Source organism: Diabrotica virgifera, chromosome 5 (genome assembly GCF_917563875.1).
Source record: "Diabrotica virgifera virgifera chromosome 5, PGI_DIABVI_V3a".
Classification (NCBI taxonomy): domain Eukaryota; kingdom Metazoa; phylum Arthropoda; class Insecta; order Coleoptera; family Chrysomelidae; genus Diabrotica; species Diabrotica virgifera.
The window spans coordinates 248,037,519-248,057,600 of NC_065447.1; the positions used below are offsets into that span (position 1 = coordinate 248,037,519).

Genomic DNA, 20,082 nt, shown 5'->3' on the forward strand with positions numbered 1-20,082 from the left:
CATTTTTTTGCATAATCTTTAAATGTTTAAAAAAATTGTTATAAACAAATTAACATTTCTCAGAAATTGTTTATTATATTCTAATTTAAAAAAATACTTAAAATGCGTATTTCATAGGTCTTGAAAATGAATGCTTTAAAAAAATTTTCCAACGATTTGCAAAAAAGTTATGAAGCAGCAAAATAAATATACGAAATCTCCGTTGTTTATAATTTGTTTTAATTGTTTCAAAGCTTAAAAGTGAGTCTATGGTACAACCTAATTACTCACAAAGAATGTCAAAAATTAGTGCAATGGTTATATTTTAATCAAAGATTAAAAATACTTTTTTTTGTAATTTTTAGCGCAAACGTAGGCCTGATACAGAGTCGGAGCTAAAATGTTCACTCGAAGCGACTGACACGCAGCTTGTAATATTTATTAAAAGTGTACATCACGCGGCTGGTCGTCGCTCAGAGTGAAACTTTTAGCTACAGTACTGTGTTACTCTACTTTCGCGCGTGTAAATTACAAAAAAATATAATTATAATCTTTAATTAATATATAACCATTAAACTGAGAATCGATATTTTTTTGTAAATAATTAGCTTGTACTTAAAACTCACTTCTACGCTTTGAAAAAAATTAAAAAAATATATAAACACAGTAGTAATCATATGTTTACTTTGCTGTTTCATAACTTTTTTACAAATGGTTGCAAAAAAGTTTTAAAACATTCATTTTAAAGATATTTAAAATGCGCATTTTAGCTATTTTTTAAAATTATAATATAATAAAAACTTTCTGAGAAACGTTAATTTGTTTATAACTATTTTTTTTTAAACATTTAAAGATTATGCAAAAAAATAAAAAATTCATATTTTGTCGACAAAATATTAAATAGACATCTCATCTTTATAAGATTTCAAAGTTTGATCAGTGTATCATAATTATTTTGGTTATTATTGCGACCGTAAATTATTAATTAACAATTGAATTGTTGCTAAAATATTCGTTTAATTTTCATCAGCTTCTAGAACTATAATCTAAACCAAAAAGGCTTTTAAGTCACCAAATTATTTAATTATTGGTAGATAATTACTTATCTAAAACTTTATTTGAAAATTAAAGATTTTGTTGGGAAAACCCGCATTTTCCGAGAAAAATTTTCGTCGTAGCAGATCGGGAAAAACGCGTCTCTATGCAGAATTTAATCACGGTGAATTTTTATTTGGGTATTTTTGTTGTAAAGTTAAAATCTTCGGAGTTATAGAGCAATAATTGAAAAAAACACGATTTTCGTGCGCCATTTTGTTTATAAAAAAAGTAGCACACTATCTGAGGACTTTGCATACCTATATTATTAATATATAGGATCTTATAATTCGATTCCAGCAATAAAATTGCTGGTAAATAACTTTTCCCAAAAATGGCCTATTCTCCGGTAATCAGCCCAGACTATTTGGGCTTTTTACTGCTACACTGCCTCGCTTATTAGTACAAGCAAAGTATTACGAAGCCTAGGCTTCCAAAATCACACTTACGTTTACGTAAAACAGTTTCGTCATATTTTTCATTTATTCATTTCACACATAAATAATCACAGGATAATTTAGATTTATAACAGTAATATCGAATGAATTGTACACGATCTAGCAGTAATAGACATGTTTATGACTGGATTTTAGCAATTAGACCATCACTAAATCCATTCTCTAGGATCACGCCGATGATAAATGACCGGGCATAATGATGCTTTCTCTCTAATGGGTGTAAACTTCGAAAATGCCGCTCAGATATCTCGAAAATTAATCAGGACTGAGATCTAGACGCGTTACAGCAGAATCTTATAAAGCTGAAAGGATTCTGCCTCCGAAAACAAATGTAGGATTAAATGGAGGGAAACTTGTCATAGAGGAATGCTGTCGAGTGGGGTTTGTATATTTGCAATACATGTAAGAAAATCCTCTCATACAGGCTGATTAAAAAAAGGTAACATCTATAGGAGTAGTAAAAAACCGAAAAATAATTGGGGTTTGCTATTAGTAAACAATTTTTGTAGATCCATCCGTTTTCAAGATAAACTACTGGCAACACTGTAATGAAATTTTATACGAATATGTTTTGGAAGCTGATACATCCCATGAATTTGTTTCTATATCTGGCTCTCGTAGAGCGCGCTAGTTACAAGGTTTGTACCAAGTATTTATGCAATGCAAGAAACAACACGATATTCACTATGTATTATCCAACATACAGATTGAAAATGTGGAAAACTTGAGGTATCTTGAAAGTGTCATAACAGAAAGCGGAGGTACCTTGTTAGGTACTTGTTATACCCCAATGTATAGCCCTTTTATCAATTACTGACATTGTTATTTAGTGGAATATTCAGTGGGCCAATGCACCTATACATTGGCTCTTCTGCTCTTCTAGCCTCAGTTGACACATATCTACACCTGTGACATAAGCAGTATAGAGTATAGGCGCCGCCGCCGTCTAGAAATAACACAAATTAAGTAATAATAATAATATTAATCATTGTGAGCAGTGTGAGTGTGTCACATTTATCAGTTGTACCTTATAATTCCAGTTAATAAATAATAATCCAGTTAATAAATATTCCAGTTAATAAGTTTTAAAGTGTTACTAACTACTGTATTAGATAGTAGCAGAGCAAGAACAAAACATATAAAGAAGAAGTTACCAGAAAACGTGAGAAAATCACTAAAATCAGAAGGTAAAGAGTATAAATCGGTTTCGAGAAAAACAATACCAGCTAAATGTACTTGTACTAGTTCTGTCCCATAGTGTCCTACCATCTATTTTTCGAAGGGTTTTCATCTCTGCTGTTTCTAGTATTCCTTTTGTTCTTTTTGTATCAGGTCGTGTTTCTGCTGCGTATGTCATTATTGGTCTGATGGCTGATTTGTATGTATATTCTGCCTTTCATTTCTTTTCTGATATTTTTATTTCTCCATATAACAAGATGTCTTCATTCAATGCGGCTCTGTTTCATTCAATGCGGCTCTATTTGCTCTATTCACGTGATCTTCCACTTCTGTTTCGAGCTTTCCGTAGCTAGATAGTTTGATGCCTAGATTTTTAAACTCAATCACTTGTTCTATTATCTGACCCTCTAGCTATAATTTACATCTTAGTAAATTTATTGGTATAGCCATGCATTTTGTGAGGAAATTAATATATTCTCTCGGTTATATTAAAATGTTGCAAGATATGTTGTAAATCATCTTCACTTTGAGAGATTAGTATTGTATCGTCTGCATAGCAGATTATTTTAAGTTGTTCTTCTCCCATTTGGTATACTTTTTTATTTGTTTATTTATTTATTAAACGGCAAAATCTTTTTTACAATCATACATAAAATACTGAAATAGAACATACAAAAATAGTTAAATTAGAACATATAGAAATATTTGATATTTACAAATGTCAACAGTAATAAAAATTACACAAGTAGAAGTAAAAATAAAATAATAAAATATTTAACCTACTTAAAAAAATGTAACCTACTTAAAACCATGTCAAAACTATATATTGATTCATAAACAATAAGAGAAAAAAACACAAAAAACAGTTTTTAGTTCTTGCTTTTTTATTATTTCATCCATGACTGGACAATAGAGGACTAAGGGAATCCCCTATCTAATCCCATTGCGAGCTTCAATTGGGCCAGTTAGTTCTTCTAATTTTACTTTTATTGTGTTGTTCTGGTGGATATTTTGGATCGTTTTAATTATTCATACTAGATTCCTTAAATTATTTCTCTTTCTAAATTATGTAATTTCCATTCTTGAAAAAGACTTCTTACGTTCTACGTTCCAATTGTTAAATTCTTCCCGGGGACTCTTAGCCCCCTCTGATTATCAAAACTCTGCCAGGGATTGAGGGCCTTGTATTTTGATATAATCACTTTGAGTTTAATCTTCAGTATTAGACTAAGAGCCGCTATAGGTGAAATTTCTTAATCATTTTAGGCACGATGGGACCCTATAACTTAAATAGTAGAACCTAAAAGAAAACGTTTGAACACTGTGCCGTCACTTTTCAGTGGCACATGCGTCGACAGTGGCGCATCAAACTTTCCACTTATGGACGGGATAAATAAATTAAAAGTTAACAGAACTTACTAACAGAATTAAATTTTTTTTATTTTTTTAAGTTCTATGTGATTAACACATATGATTCATCGTGATTTTAACCCACCACCCCCTTCCCCCTGCCCCCACCATCAAAAACTTCATTTTTCGTTTTTATTTTTTTTTGGTGGGATGCAATAAATTTTAAAATTTCAAAAAATTCACACGCATAGTTGAGGCTTTTACAAAACATGCCTATTTTTTATAAACCCATAGGTAGAGTGTACATAACCTCAAAAAATTAAAAGAAATTTTTTTTTCAAAAAAGCGTATAACTTTTTTTGAGGAATAGCTGCAGGTCTAATTTTTTCTTAATCTTGTGTGTTTTATCAAACACTATGTTTTTAATTTTTTTCAGATTTTTCCGTAAGTCTCCCCACCTTCAAAAATCCGAAAATCTGTTTTTTGGGGGTTTTGGGGGATTTTCCCTATTTTATAGACTTCATAATATATCAAATCAATTTTGTTTTTATAGGTTATATGTAACTTGAAGTAACTGAGTTCTTTAGAATATTTAAAAATCAGAAAAACACGTTCAAACCCACAAAACCCCCTTAAAAAACAGTTTTTTGGATTTTTGAAGGTGACTAACGTTACAGAAAAATCTGAAAAAAATTAGAAATATAGTGTTTGATAAAATACACAATACTAAGAAAAAATTAGATCTGCAGCTATCCCCAAAAAAAAGTTATATACTTTTTTTCAAAAAAAAAAAATTAAAATTTTTTTGAGGTTATGTACATTTAACCTACAGGTCTATAAAAAATAGAAGTGTTTTATAAAAGCCTTAACTATGCGTGTAAATTTTTTGAAATTTTAAAATTGATTGCATCCCACCAAAAAAAAAATAAAATCGAAAAATAAAGTTTTTGATGGTGGGGGCAGGGAGAAGAGGGTGGTGGGTTAAAATTACGATGAATCTTATGTCTTAATCACATAAAACTTAAAAAATGAAAAAAATTAAATTCTGGTAATGAGGGAGGGTATTTTTTAATTTATGTATCCCGTCCATAAGTGGAAAGTTTGATGCGCCTCTGTCGAATTAAGAATTTTCACCTATAGCGGCTCTTAGTCTATATATGTTTTACTCATTTTCATATAGAGCTTTCCCCACTTAACTCTCTTACAGCCTCTTAACTGTAATACTCTAAAATACACCCTTTTCATTATTCATATAATTATATACGCCGGTAGGAGAAGTGTCCATCTCAGGTGTTTCACCCGCCAAGTATTTTGCTTGAGGACATTCCCTTACATTAATGGCGCCTAACGGAACAGGAATGCACTTAGTTATGCAAGAAGTGTAAGACTTCTTCTAAAGTTGAATTATGAGCGAAATAATTTGATCAAGTGGACTTACGCCTTCAAGAGTAAATTGAGTGGGTATATTTACATTTTAGATTATTTATTTTTAAAGTTGGAACATTTTATAATTAAAAAAGAAAAAAATGTTTAAATATAAATCATGTTAAGTACAATAATAAAACTTTTACTAATCATATTCAAAGCTAAAACAGTAAATGAAAATGAAAGACTGTTAATATTTCATTCTGTTTCAGAGGCGACCATCCCCGTGATAAAGTTGTGTTATTATTATAATATTTAATAATAAAAAATATTTTGTAGCTAATTTAATTTTGTTGATTTTCGGGTAGTTATTTTAGCGAGGTTTTGAAACTGAGGTTTTAGCGAGGTTATTTTGTTAACACATATATCCATTATAAAGCATTTTTTAATTATTATTTGATTATTATACATACGGGTTGATCAAGCGGTACTCCAAGGTTCGATATTTCAGTTGTTTAAAGATACAAAAAAAATATTATCCACATAAAAATGGGTCGCTACAAATTTTAAAATTATTTTCAAATGTACAGGGTATCCCACTTCTTAATTTGTTGATGATCACTTTGTAATTTAGGTACTCAAAATTTGTAGCTACACTTGAGTCCAGACTTGAGTACAAACACTAGGGTGGTTCAAGATCTTATGTGAAAAACTCAAGTTGAATGTAAAAGCCAAGGGACCCCCAATTCTTTTCTAATTGATAAAAGAAGTAAGGAGCCAAAATATGAAAGCCAAAAGTCACTTGGAAGGCAGTGCTCAATACTGTTGTAATAATGAAAACGGGAATATTTTTATCGATTTTTGAAAAAATTACAAGACATAGGATACAAAAACTTAATTTTTATTTGTTTATGTTACATTGGAACCCATGTTTAAAATAAGTACATTTTATAGTAAAGACCGTAATAAAAATGAACTCTTTAAATTTTGTCTTTGGAAATGGATGGTTTCTGTAGGTTTCTAGAACGACCTTCTTTGTTGGCTCAGTTGGGACTTGTTTTCGATTAGCCTCTACAATCTGCAGTAACAGCTGTTTTTCGTCCTCATCATTTGTTATAAGTTTACTAAAATCTTGAAATTATTTTTTTACTTCTTTCTGCGATGTCATTGATCACTTTGATTTTATTTACTGTATTTTTTGCCTCTTTAAGCTGTGGGTCCTGTTCCCATTCACTTGGGTGCTTGTTTAAAAAGCTTTGCATAATGTTTAGCTTAGTAAACAATAACATTGTTCTACTATCCGCCAATTCACATTCATCACTTAGGAAATCAGTATTTGTTCTAATCATCCTTGGCGGTGCCGGGACAGACATCTTATTCACTATGCTCACTTTGTTTTGAAGACTCACTTTATTGGAAAAAAGTGATAACCCGACCATTTCGTCAGATAGGCACCACAAATGTGGCTGCAAGGCTTTTTTGATAGTTTTAGCTATATCTTCATCAATGACGCTGTATTTCCCAGGCTCTTTCCAAAAAATTAGGTCGTTGAAAGCTGCATTGGCGCTGATTGGAGCCTCAACCCAGTTTTTCACATACAAAAGTGCACCAAAACGGATAAATCTCTCTGTTTCTTTCTCCTTGTTTGTGAGATGGTAAACTCCTTGTCCTAGGAAAAGGTACAACTTATATGCATAAATAAGCTTAGCCATCCACCGAGCGTGGTGTATAGGCCCAGGTGATCTCCAGTGAATGTTGTCTATTGGTTGTCGCAACACCAACAGTGTCAGTTCAATAAGTTCGAGGTAGTCATCTCATACTACTCATCTCTTACTAAGATGATGTAGCAAGGACTCGATGGCACTGTTTTTTAACTCAGCTTCTCTAGAGGGAAAAACTAATGGTGTGTAATCTGATCGATCAACTGCATTCCATGATTCCTTCAACCCTTTAAATATGGGAATTTCAGGAGAGCTTGAAGGTTCCAAACATAATGCAAATATTTTGCTCAAAATGATTTCCATTATGTGATGGCGACACGGCAACCATAGAAGTTCTTTATTCAGCTTATTTATAAGGAAAATGCATGCACCACAAGACCAGTATTGACGGCTGTTGTGTCAAAGCCCATACCAGTGACTTTATCATCGAGATCCCATGTTTTAAGAATTTTAAGTACTACATCTCCAGTGTTCAAACCTGTTCCACTAGCCAATTTTGGCACCCCCCGGTAGTTTCTTATTTCCACCAGCATAGGAAACTAGCACTGGTAGTCTATCTACCTTTTTGAACCTAAAATGCAATCTTTGGCAGGAATTTGCTGTCCCAATGAACAACAATTGGTTCTTTGATGTCTAAGTTTGATTTAATCTCTGTTGAAAAATTCTATCTTGCTGCTTCTCGTTTCCTTTTTGCAGAACTTCTTAAAAGCGGTAATTCCGCAGGAACATGTCCAAATATTATTCATGTTAAATACCCGAAAGTAACAAATATTTGATGTTTTATAACTCCTATCCACTCCAGTACCCTCATGTTGAAACTGCTGAAAATGTTTAATATCAACTGTAATAAAGAGATCAACAGCTTTGTTAACTTCTGAATCCTGAAAAACAAACAAACAAACATTTTCTAAACTTAAGTGTTTTACGGAAATTTATGAAAACTAAATGTTGTTGAGCACTGCCTTCCATATGTTCTAGAGTGTTAAGATTTGGCATAGATTATTCTTTTATTAGATATAACAAAATGGGAGGGTCCCTAGGTCTCTAAAAAAACTTTAGTTTTTTGGACCACCCTAACAAACACCAAACAAAAACAAACAAGTACACGAAAGCAAATAAAACTATATAGACACTAATGAGTAAATGTTCTTAAATTAGTCTATCCAAACTATAGTCTATACACATAAAAAAAACTGAAGAAAATTGCTAAAACGAGTTAATTATAAGACTTTTGCAAAATAATCCACATAATAGTAACTACCATTACAAATAGTGGCTCACAGGAATCTTTGCTAGGTCACACGTTTGGCCTCAGCTGTCAAATGTCATGCGCAAAATTGTACCATGAAACTTTATTGTCCCATGAACCATTCCTCTTACGTACGTTTTATTTTTTTTTAAATCTTCAGAGAGGCCTATGGTCTGCTTCATCAAGCAAAATTATTAATAATAATTTGCTTTTAGACGTTGTAGCGACATCTATTTTAAACAATGAGAAGTCTTGGATCCGAAACTCTAAAGACTTCTATTGTTGGAACCAAGATACTGGTGACAGCCTGAATTCGTGCCTTATAAAATTTGCAAGGCACACGAACGATAAATAAAGCATTCTAGGGGGAATCTGCTATGCTGACAAATGTGGCAATCCTTAAGAGAGCAAATGTTGCTCGCGAGTTGCTTGATAACATCAAATGTAGAAAGATGGAAAGATTTTTGACACGTTGTAAGAGGATACCGATATAACATTCTTCAACTTATTCTGATGGGTAACATCGAAGGACGCAGAGGAACTGGTAGAAAATAGGCCTCTTGATTGAAGGATATCAGGGAGTGGACAGAAATAAAGAAAGCAGAGGAACTATTAAGAATAGCTCGAGACACAGTGGCGTAGCGTTTCAATTCTGCCGCCCACTTATTTAGGTATTTTAATTTACTGTACAGGTAATACTATACATTACATACATTAATTATAGAGAACTTTTCGACGAGAACAGTAGTCATTATTTTGCATTAGAGAAGGTTATATTTTAAATAAAAAAGTTTATCTAAGTTTTACAATCACGTTTATTAATACAAAAATTCTTTTACAGTAGACACCCTCTAATTATAATTTCATTACTTTTCTGAACATACACCATCATACAATAGCTTAAACAAACCCCACCCTTTCTCAGAACACCTTTAATAATCTCTGGTTTTTAACCAATATATGCCAATATTTTAATTTGACCTTCTCTTTATCTAATTAATTTTTCCTATATTTCTCTTAGTCCAGAAAGCCACTGCGCATCCGCTAGGAAAAATATTCTAATTCGGATTTTTTGCACAATCTTACTCAAAAAGGATCCCTTTTAACAAATTTGCATGTTGCCAGGACCAAAAGTTGGTCAAACATTTTTTAAACGTTTTTTTTTGTTTTTTTTTCTAAAATTATTTTCTTTGCATGAAACAATTTTTTTTTAGGTTTTTTGGATCATTCCAAACAGAAAAGGTCTTTAGTGACTTTTCTCTAAAGTTGATAGTTTTTGACATATAAGCGATTAAAAATTGAAAAATTGCGAAATCGGCCATTTTTAACCCTCAAAAACTATGTGAAAAACTGAAAATTTGAATGTTGCCAAGGTAGGTAGATATTCTTTAAACATCGATTGATGAAATCCCGAAGAATTTTTTGCAATACAATATCAAAAACCCCTTTGTTTTTTAATTGCCAATCAAGCGTGCGCGACACTATTTTCCACCGTTGCATGTGTATGCAGTCTGGTGCAAATGAAAGGAATAAATTCATTATTTCGTAAACCGGTGACTTTAAGGAAAAATCCCGAAACAGGTCGATTTTTATTTTTAAGTTATATTGTGACATATATGGTATACTAGTGACATCATCCATCTGGGCGTAATGACGTAATCGATAATTTTTTTAAATAAGAATTGGGGTCGTGTGCTAGCTCATTTGAAAGGTTCTTCAATTCTTTATTTAGTAATATAAACATTTATATAATTATTTATACAGGGTGTCCAATAATTTAATTTTTTTGTCAATTTGCCAAATGATTTAATTTAATAAAAAATTTTTGAACACCCTGTATAAATAATTATGTACATGTTTATATTACTGAATAGAGAATTGAAGAACCTTTCAAATGAGCCGGCACACGACCCGTATTCTCATTTAAAAAAATCATCGATTACGTCATCACGCCCAGATGGATGACGTCACTAGTATACTATATATGCCACAATATCATAATTTAAAAATAAAAACCGACCTGTTTTGGGATTTTTCCTTAAAGTCACCGGTTTACGAAATAACGAATTTATTCCTTTCATTTGCACCATACTGTATACACATGCAACGGTGGAAAATAGTGTCGCGCACGCTTGATTGGCAATTAAAAAACAAAGGGGTTTTTGACATTGTATTGCAAAAAAACTCTTCGGGATTTCATCAATCGATGTTTAAAGAATATCTACCTACCTTGGCAACATTCAAATTTTCAGTTTTTCACATAGTTTTTGAGGGTTAAAAATGGCCGATTTGGCAATTTTTCAATTTTTAATCGCTTATATGTCAAAAACTATCAACTTTAGAGAAAAGTCACTAAAGACCTTTTCTGTTTGGAATGATCCGAAAAACTTAAAAAAATTTTGTTCCATGCAAAAAAAATAATTTTAGGAAAAAACAAAAAAAAAAACGTTTAAAAAATGTTTGACCAACTTTTGGTCCTGGCAACATGCAAATTTGTTAAAAGGGGTCCTTTTTGAGTAAGATTGTGCAAAAACTCCGAATTAGAATATTTTTCCTAGCGGATGCGCAGTGGCTTTCTGGACTATCTACATTTAATAGATTTTCTAGTGTTAGGCACCTACAATGATACAAACTAAATGACACCCCTTAGTCTTTTGACTGGGAACAATACAATCTTAGAACGTATTCCTATTTGTCTTTTTCCTTACTTCGACCTTTGCCCATAACTCAAAAAACACCTAAGAGCAAAGGCCGTTACAATCGTACAAGTAAATACACAGAGTCAATTGACGCTTTAGCTGCATTAGGAACATTTCCATCCGAACGTTGTCTTTCTCATAACTAATACCTGTTTCACATCACACATCTGCCTTCCGGATCCATTCCAATTCACTGTGTTTTGACCTACGAAGCCTGTCCGCTTACCCAGTCCTTCACCTAGCTATCCTACTAGCATAATCTGGACGTTTAAACATGTTACTGATGTACAAATCATCCCTTGTAACGGCATTATTTAATCACTTGTAACGCCGACCTGAAGATGATCTGTATATTGTAGAGATCGAAACCGGTCGTCGAAGTTAATTAAATGATTGTGAGTAAGTCTGTGTTTCTTTACTTCATTTAAAATGAACTCACATATTATGCAACCCATTCAACATTTAAAGTAAAGTTTAAATTTTAATTCCTAATTTAAACTATGCCAAAGAAAACTATACAACAAAAGTTTCTATTTCGATGTTAAAATTGTTTTTTATAATATTATTCTTTACCTTGCCGTTTTACCTCTTTTACGAATTTTCCAGTTTTTTCAATCCAGTTTGTCAGAATTTTTCAGTTATAAATTTACGTCTATACCGAAAACATCAATAAACCGTACAAACCAATATTATTTTTTGCAATTATTAAAATTCAAAACTTTTTTGGAACGTCCAAAGCATTTTTTAATTACGTTGTTTCATTCTTCCAACAGTACACCGTTCGCGTGTGGGTATAACTTTTGATAGGTATCATAATCCTGCCATAAAAGATTGGAAGCTGATATACAGTGCGTCCATAAAGTAACGCATAAATTCATTATTCTCTAAATAAACAACATTATTAGAAATTCTTGAAACAGGTCGATTTTTATTTTTAAATTACAATTTTTTGATATGTATATATGTCATACTCATGAGGTCATCCTGGTGAAGGTCCGTAAAGTTGGCTTGTCCACTTTTATATAACAATAAAATTTTCATGCCATAATTTAGTGCTCATTTAGTGCTAATTTTGTACCGCAGTCCCGAATTTTGTGCTCTTTATTTATTTAAAAAAGCAGGTGGACAAGCCAGCTTAACGTTAAGCTGGCTTGTCCACTCTTAGTACACAATGAAAAAATAAAATTATTCAGATTCTAAATAGGCTATAATTTAGTGCTCATTTAGTGCTAATTTTGTACCATAAACATTATAATGAAATATTTGTTTAAACAATTTGTTATAAACAAAATTTTAAAAAATTAAAAAATAAAAAAAATTTTTATGATAGAATTTAGTGCTCATTTAGTGCTAACAAAATATCCATATCCTGAATTTTGTGCTCTTTATTTATTTAAAAAAGCAGGTGGACAATGAAAAAATAAAATTATTCAGTATCTAAATAGGCTATAATTTAGTGCTCATTTAGTGCTAATTTTGTACCATAAACATTATAATAAAATATTTGTTTAAACAATTTGTTATAAACAAAACTTTTAAAAATTAAAATATCGAAAATTTTTTTATGCAATAATTTAGTGCTCATTTGGTGCTAATTTTGTACCATAAAGATTATTATAAAACATTAAAATTTTAAACAGTAATAAAATATTACAGAAGTGGTCAAGTCAACGTCAAGACGAATACTGACTTCAGGGTGCGGAAATTATTTCGACTTTACATATTTAAAAAAAAGTCTTTCTTATTATTTAGCAACCCAATCATAAAAGGATTTAAAACATATGTTCCTGTTTGAGCCTTAGTTAACCTTTGTCGAGCGGCATAATTTTACCCCGCTAACAGACGGCATAGGTACAATTGTACCTATTATATAGTTTCTTAAAAATTCCTTAATCTAAAGGGAAATATCTGTTAGTTTTAAGATAATATAATTTTATTAGTGTCATAACTGGTAAAAATTCTTGAATATTGCCATAAATAAATACTAATATAAGGTAATTTGATCTTGTACCCATTAACAAAGCTTAAAAGCCGCTTTTACGTGACCCGGCATAGCTATCGTAAATTATTGAAATTACTGCAACAATAAACTTGGAAACAGACGTTGTAAGCAAATTTTATGAAGAGTAGCATTGTATTGTATTTCAATTGGAAACGTAGATATTTTTACGTACATTTAGTTCGTTGTTTTGCGTTGTTAGGTATAAGCGTTTGATTCCAGAATGCTTCAAGACGGCCTCCACAAAAAAAAATTTCAACCATTTACTGAATGTGAGCTCAACGCATTTTTTTATATTCTAATTGTTGCTGGTGTACATAGAAGTAACAAAGAAAACTTATGTGAGATGTGGAGTATGGATTCTCTGCCATTAATACGTGCAGCAATGTCTCGTGATCGTTTCAAGACCATGTTACGATTTATCAGATTTGACAATGAAAGTACCCGGGAAGAACGCAAAAAACGATAAGGCTGCACCCATAAGATATATCTGGACAATGCTAAATAAAAATTTGCAACAAGGCTACAAACCATTCGAAGACATAACCATCGACGAACAATTGTTTCCGTATAGAGGCCGTACAAGTTTTACGCAATACATACCTTCCAAACCCGCTAAATATGGTATCAAGGATTTTTGGGCTTGTGATGCATCAAATGCGTATCCCTTACAAGGTCCGCCTTATACTGGAAAACCAGCAGCTGGTTCACGACAAGTTAACGTTGGCGAACGAACAGTTTTGGATCTGGTCACATCTTATAAAGGTTCTGGTCGGAATGTTACAACAGATAACTTTTTTACCAGTTTTGAACTGGCTAAAGTCTTGAACTCATGGCAAATGACTTTAGTGGGCACAGTTAGAAAGAACAAAAGATTTCTACCCACCCATATGCTAGTAAATAAGGAAAGAGCTGTTTTTTCTACTAATTTCGCATACAATCCTTATGCTACTGTATGTTCTTATGTGCCAAAGAAAAATAAAGCAGTAGTGTTACTTTCGTCCATACATACTACAGGCAAAGTAGAAGACACTGAAGTAGCGAAGCCGGAAATTATTAAGTACTACAATGAAACCAAAGGGGGCGGGGGTTGACACTATGGATAAAATGCTGAGTGAGTATACGGTCAAGCGTCGAACATTACGTTTTTTTATAATATGATTGACGTCACTGGCTTAGCATCCTACATTATATATCGAGAGCACAATCCATTACCAAAAACAAAGGACCAACGCAGGAAATTTTTGAAGGATCTTGCTAAAGATCTTTGTTTACCTTCAGTTCAATCTCGAAGTAAAAACCGGATGATGATGAGGAGTCATTTTCTTCGTAGTGCTGTAGAAATGGTCCTTGGTCGAAACATAATATTTTCTATAGTTGCTCCACCTCAAGTATCTCACAGTACTCGTGGATCTACGCCAATAACCGGAAGTTGCCATGTGTGTCGGAACGAACTAAAAAAACAGCGTAAAACGAGGAAAAGTTGTGTAGTGTGTTCTCTACCTGTGTGTGACGAACATTCTTCGTCTAAAACGACATGTATGTCTTGCGAAAATCCACAATAACATTCAGTTTTGTATTTTTATTTAAATAAACTATCATTTAATAACAAAATATATTGTTTTTTATAACCTTTATTTAAAAAAATTAACAAGGTACAAATGTACCTATGCCGTCTTTTATGGGGGTCGGAACTATTTAGGCCTCCTTCTAGGAACTAAATAAATATTTTTTTGTTATATTTGGCTCACATAATCTACTGGATAAATGTAAAGATGTCACAAAGCTTCAAGTCTCTACCTCTTTGAAAAAGAAAGTTATCACAATTTGAAAACTCAAAAGTTACAATTGTACCTATGCCGCCCGACGAAGGTTAAAGTCTCCAATTTTTTCTACTGTAGTTAAAAACCATGAGAAAACACTATTGGAGGTATATTTCACGCATAAAAGTCCCTTTCAATACAAAAGGGTTTATGACGTGCCATCTTTAAAGATGTGATATCCTGGCTCCTAAGGTCAAATTATCTTAAACGGAATAAACTATTTATAATACATTACAGTATATAAATTATTAAAATATTTTTTTATATCACATAATATGATTTAGGCTCGATTAAAATAAACAAAGGACACAGCATTCAAGGAATATATATTTTTTTAGCAAAAAGTAAGTTATTAGTTATTATTACAGTAAAGGGCCGAAAATAATATACAGGGTGTCCCGAAAAGATTGGTCATAAATTATACCAGAGATTCTGGGGTAAAAAATAGAATGATTGAACCTCACTTACCTATATACAATAGTGCACACACAAAAAGTTACAGCCCTTTGAAGTTACAAAATGGAAATCGATTTTTTTTCATATATCGAAAAATCTCAGAGATTTTTTATTGAAAATGGACATGTGGCATTTTTATGGCAGCAACATTTAAAAAAAAATTAAAGTGAAATTTGTGCACCCCATAAAAATTTTATGGGGGTTTTGTTCCCTTAAACCCACCCAAACTTTTGTGTACGTTTAAATTAAATTATTATTGTGACACCATTAGTTAAACACAATGTTTTTAAAACTTTTTTGCCTCCTAGTACTTTTTTGATAAGCCAGTATTTATCAAGATATTTTGAATATTTGTCGAATCCACCACATATTTGCTTATTGTTAAGTACGATTATAGAGACCTGTTAATAATCTGAAAATTTATTTATAATTTACATTTTTAGGTATAATTTGAAAAAAAAGCTACATCTCGATAAAAGGTCACTTATGAAAAAAAGACTAAGAGGCAAAAGTTTTAAAAACACTGTGTTTAACTAATGGTACCACAATAATAGTTTAATTGGAACGTGCACAAACATTTGGGGGGTTTAAAGGAACAAAGCCCCCATAAAATTTTTACGTAAATATATTGAAAAAGAAGCCACATCTTGATAAAAACTGGCTTATCGAAAAAATACTAGGAGGCAAAAAAGTTTTAAAAACGTTGTGTTTAACTAATGGTACCACAATAATGAATTAATTGGAACGTACACAAAAGTTTGGGGGGGTTTAAGGGAACAAAATCCCCATAATTTTTTTATGGGGTGGACAAATTTCATTATAATTTTGTTTTAAGATGTTCCTGCCATAATAATGATACATGTCCATTTTCAATAAAAAATCGCTAATAGTTTTCGATATATTGAAAAAAATCGATTTTCATTTTGTAACTTCAAAGGGCTGTAACTTTTTTTATGAGCACATTTGTACCAAGGTAAGTTAGGTTCAATCGAACTATTTTTGACCCCAGAATGTGTGGTATAATTTATGACCAATCTTTTCGGGACACCCTGTATATCTGGGTTTTACTGTAGTTGCAGAATAAAAATATTTACATTTTTATACCTTTTTAAAGTTTTGTTTATAACAAATTATTAAAAAAGAATTTATTTTACTATTTTCAAATTTTTAAAAATTTTATTTATAACAAATTGTTTAAACAAATATGTTATTATAATGTTTATAACTATCTGAGCACTAAATTATAGCCTACTTAGAATCTGAATAATTTTATGTTTTCATTGTTTATACTAAGAGTAGACAAGCCAGATTAACGTTAAGCTAGTTTGTCCACCTGATTTTTTTAAATAAATAAAGAGCACAAAATTCGGGATATGGATATTTTGTTAGCACCAAATGAGCACTAAATTCCTGCATAACAAAATTTTCGTTATTTTAATTTTTAAGAGTGGACAAGTCAGCTTAACGTTAAGCTAGCTTGTCCACCTGATTTTTTAAATAAATAAAGAGCACAAAATTCAGGATATGGATATTCTGTTAGCACTAAATGAGCACTAAATTATTGCATAAAAATTTTTTCGATATTTTAATTTTTAAAAGTTTTGTTTATAACAAATTGTTTAAACAAATATTTTATTATAATGTTTATGGTACAAAATTAGCACTAAATGAGCACTAAATTATAGCCTATTTAGAATCTGAATAATTTTATTTTTTCATTGTGTACTAAGAGTGGACAAGCCAGCTTAACGTTAAGCTGGCTTGTCCACCTGCTTTTTTAAATAAATAAAGAGCACAAAATTCGGGACTGCGGTACAAAATTAGCACTAAATGAGCACTAAATTATGGCATGAAAATTTTATTGTTATATAAAAGTGGACAAGCCAACTTTACGGACCTTCCAGGTGAGCGTGATGACGTAATCGATGATTTTTTTAAATCAGAATAGGGTGGGGTCATGTGATAGCTCATTTGAAAGGGTGTTCAATTCTCTATTCAGTAATATAAACATTAACATTATTATTTATACAGGGTGTCCAAAACATTGTTTTTTTAATTAAATTAATTGAGACAAAAAGAAGAATCTATGTAATTTATTTAATTTAAAATAAGTTTTACTGTTATTATAAAACAGGAACAAAGTGTTTATTTGAGAAATAAATATTCTTGTTCTCTTAAATTCAACGTTAAAGCTGCCACCCACCTGTGTCTTGGTAGTTTGAACATTTTCATTTAAGCGAAAATCAATGTTTTTTTTTCAAAATAAATTTTTTTTTCTGTTTTCTGGCAGTAGTCAAATGTATTTAGAATTAAATAAATTACATACATTCTTCTTTTTGTGTCAATTAATTTAATTTAAAGAAAGAATTTTTGGACACCTTGTATAAATAATTATGTTAATGTTTATATTACTGAATAGAGAATTAAATACCCTTTCAAGTGAGATATCACATGACCCCTTTTCTCATTTAAAAAATCATTAATTGCGTCATCACGCCCAGATGGATGACGTCAATAGTATGATATAGACGCCAAGAAATCGTAATTTAAAAATAAAAATCGACCTGTTTCGGGTATTTTTAATAATGTTGTTTATTTAGCTAATAATGAATTTATGCGTTACTTTATGGACGCACTGTATTCCGTTGATACAGATATTTTCGTTTCTTATGCATTGATTTTTGGGCATATTTTACTGCCAGAGTAATTTGGGCGTGATGACGTAACTCATAATTATTTAAATGAGAATAGGGGTCTTGTGCTAGCTTATTCGAAAGTGTATGGAATTCTCTGTTCAGTGATATAAACATTAACATAATTATTTATACAAGGTTGTGAAATAATATTTAATTTTTGAATTAAATAAATATGTAAGTGATTTTATTTAATACAATAGTCATGTATGAAACAGTTCGTGAAGTATGCTTTTTGCGAACGCACGCGATTTTTTAGAGCATGAGCGACAACGGAGCGAGTGCTATACATCGCGTAAGTTCGCAAAAAGTACTTCACGCACAGTTTCATACAATATTTTATCTACGATAAACAAACAAAAAAACTGTAACTCTTCGTCACTGGAATTCATTTCTGTTCTACAATTTTTAGGACTTTGACATTTAAAAATCCTAACTACTTTCAAACCACAAAACTGTCAAAAATTTTGTTGTAAGTCATTGCTCATAGTGTCATTACCATGAAAACGCGAAAGTTAAGGATATTTGATTATATGAAATTGTGCCAAAAAACCCATTGAAAGTGTGCGAAAAAGTAAATCCCATTTAAAATACATTGTTACTTCACGCGCACTTTAAACCCTTCACGCACTGCTATCTATAATGGCAGTTTTCACAAACTAAAAACTTATACATAATATGACATAGAGTAGATAAAATACATTTTAGTGCTAGCGAAAAAGTAAATCCCATTTAAAATACATTGTTACTTCACGCGCACTTTAAACCCTTCACGCACTGCTATCTATAATGGCAGTTTTCACAAACTAAAAACTTACACAATATGACATAGAGTAGATAAAATACATTTTTTGCACGATTGATCATTTTTGACTGTTTACCGTGACAGATTTTACGTCAGTAGGTGACATTTACTAGCAACTCGACGGTAAGTAATCCAACTCGACAGTAAGTACTCCAACTCGACGCGACGTTAAGTAATTCACTTACTGTCAAGTTAAAAAATCTCTTAATTTTAATTTATTTTTTGAAAGAATAAAGAAAACTAACGAATTATTTATTAATATTGAAACTTATGGTACAATTTGTTAAATTATTTAATGAAATCCCACTTGTTTGGGCTGTGGTTTCACTTCTAACAGAAACTCCTGCAGAATCGCATACATTAGTAGTACCTATTACTAGTATTGCACAATATTTTTTCGGCAAAATCTATTTTATTTTGAAGAAAATCTTCTACATAGCTTTCTGCCACTGTCGATGAACGCCAACCTCCATGACGCTTTAATCCGAGGACATCAACACCTTTATTAGCCAAAAGCGTTGCTGATGTCCTCCTGAACGAATAGCCAGTATAGTTCTCGGAATTAGGCAAATTTAAGAATTTGGCAATTTGAGAAGGCCAGCCCCGATTGTCCCTTTCCCTACTACTTGAGCACAACATTTTCCTTTGGCGTATCTTAAGAACAAATGATTTGATTTTACTTGTAATGGACGAAGTTTTATATACTTTTGCAGAATTTCTAAATATGGAATTTTATCGTCTGGTTTATTAACGACTGTAAAAGTACGCTGGATGTTCGTTTTTGTATTAGGTACTTTTACAATCATTAAACCATCGGTTTGTTGGATGTCATTCATAGTAATATTATATAATTCTTCTCTTCTACAGGCACCAGATATTCCCAATATCATTGCGACCTACAAATTATGAAAAAATCTTCATTAGAGTATTTCTTTTACCTAAATTAGCTTATATTACCTTGTGAACTAGAAATTCTTCATCTGGTGCTTCCATCAGAAATTTTTCAAATTGCTCCCGTGTAAAAATGCTCGCTTTCTTAGGCCTATAGCCAACATTTTTTTTCTTCAAATACGCGATCAAAGTTGAAAACTTGGAAATATCAATGCCATCATAAAGAAAAACGGTGGATTTAATCATTGAATATTCTGCCCAGAGGCTCCCAGGAGCTTTCAACTGCATATGTCTTTGAACGAAATATGCCAATAGTCTTT

At 31.6% G+C, this 20,082-nt stretch overlaps 1 protein-coding gene across 4 annotated transcripts in view; it reads right to left on the minus strand.

Annotated features, from left to right (window-relative positions):
• Positions 1–20,082, minus strand: part of LOC126884772 (uncharacterized) — a 786,660-nt gene that overhangs the window by 510,312 nt on the left and 256,266 nt on the right. The window lies entirely within an intron of this gene.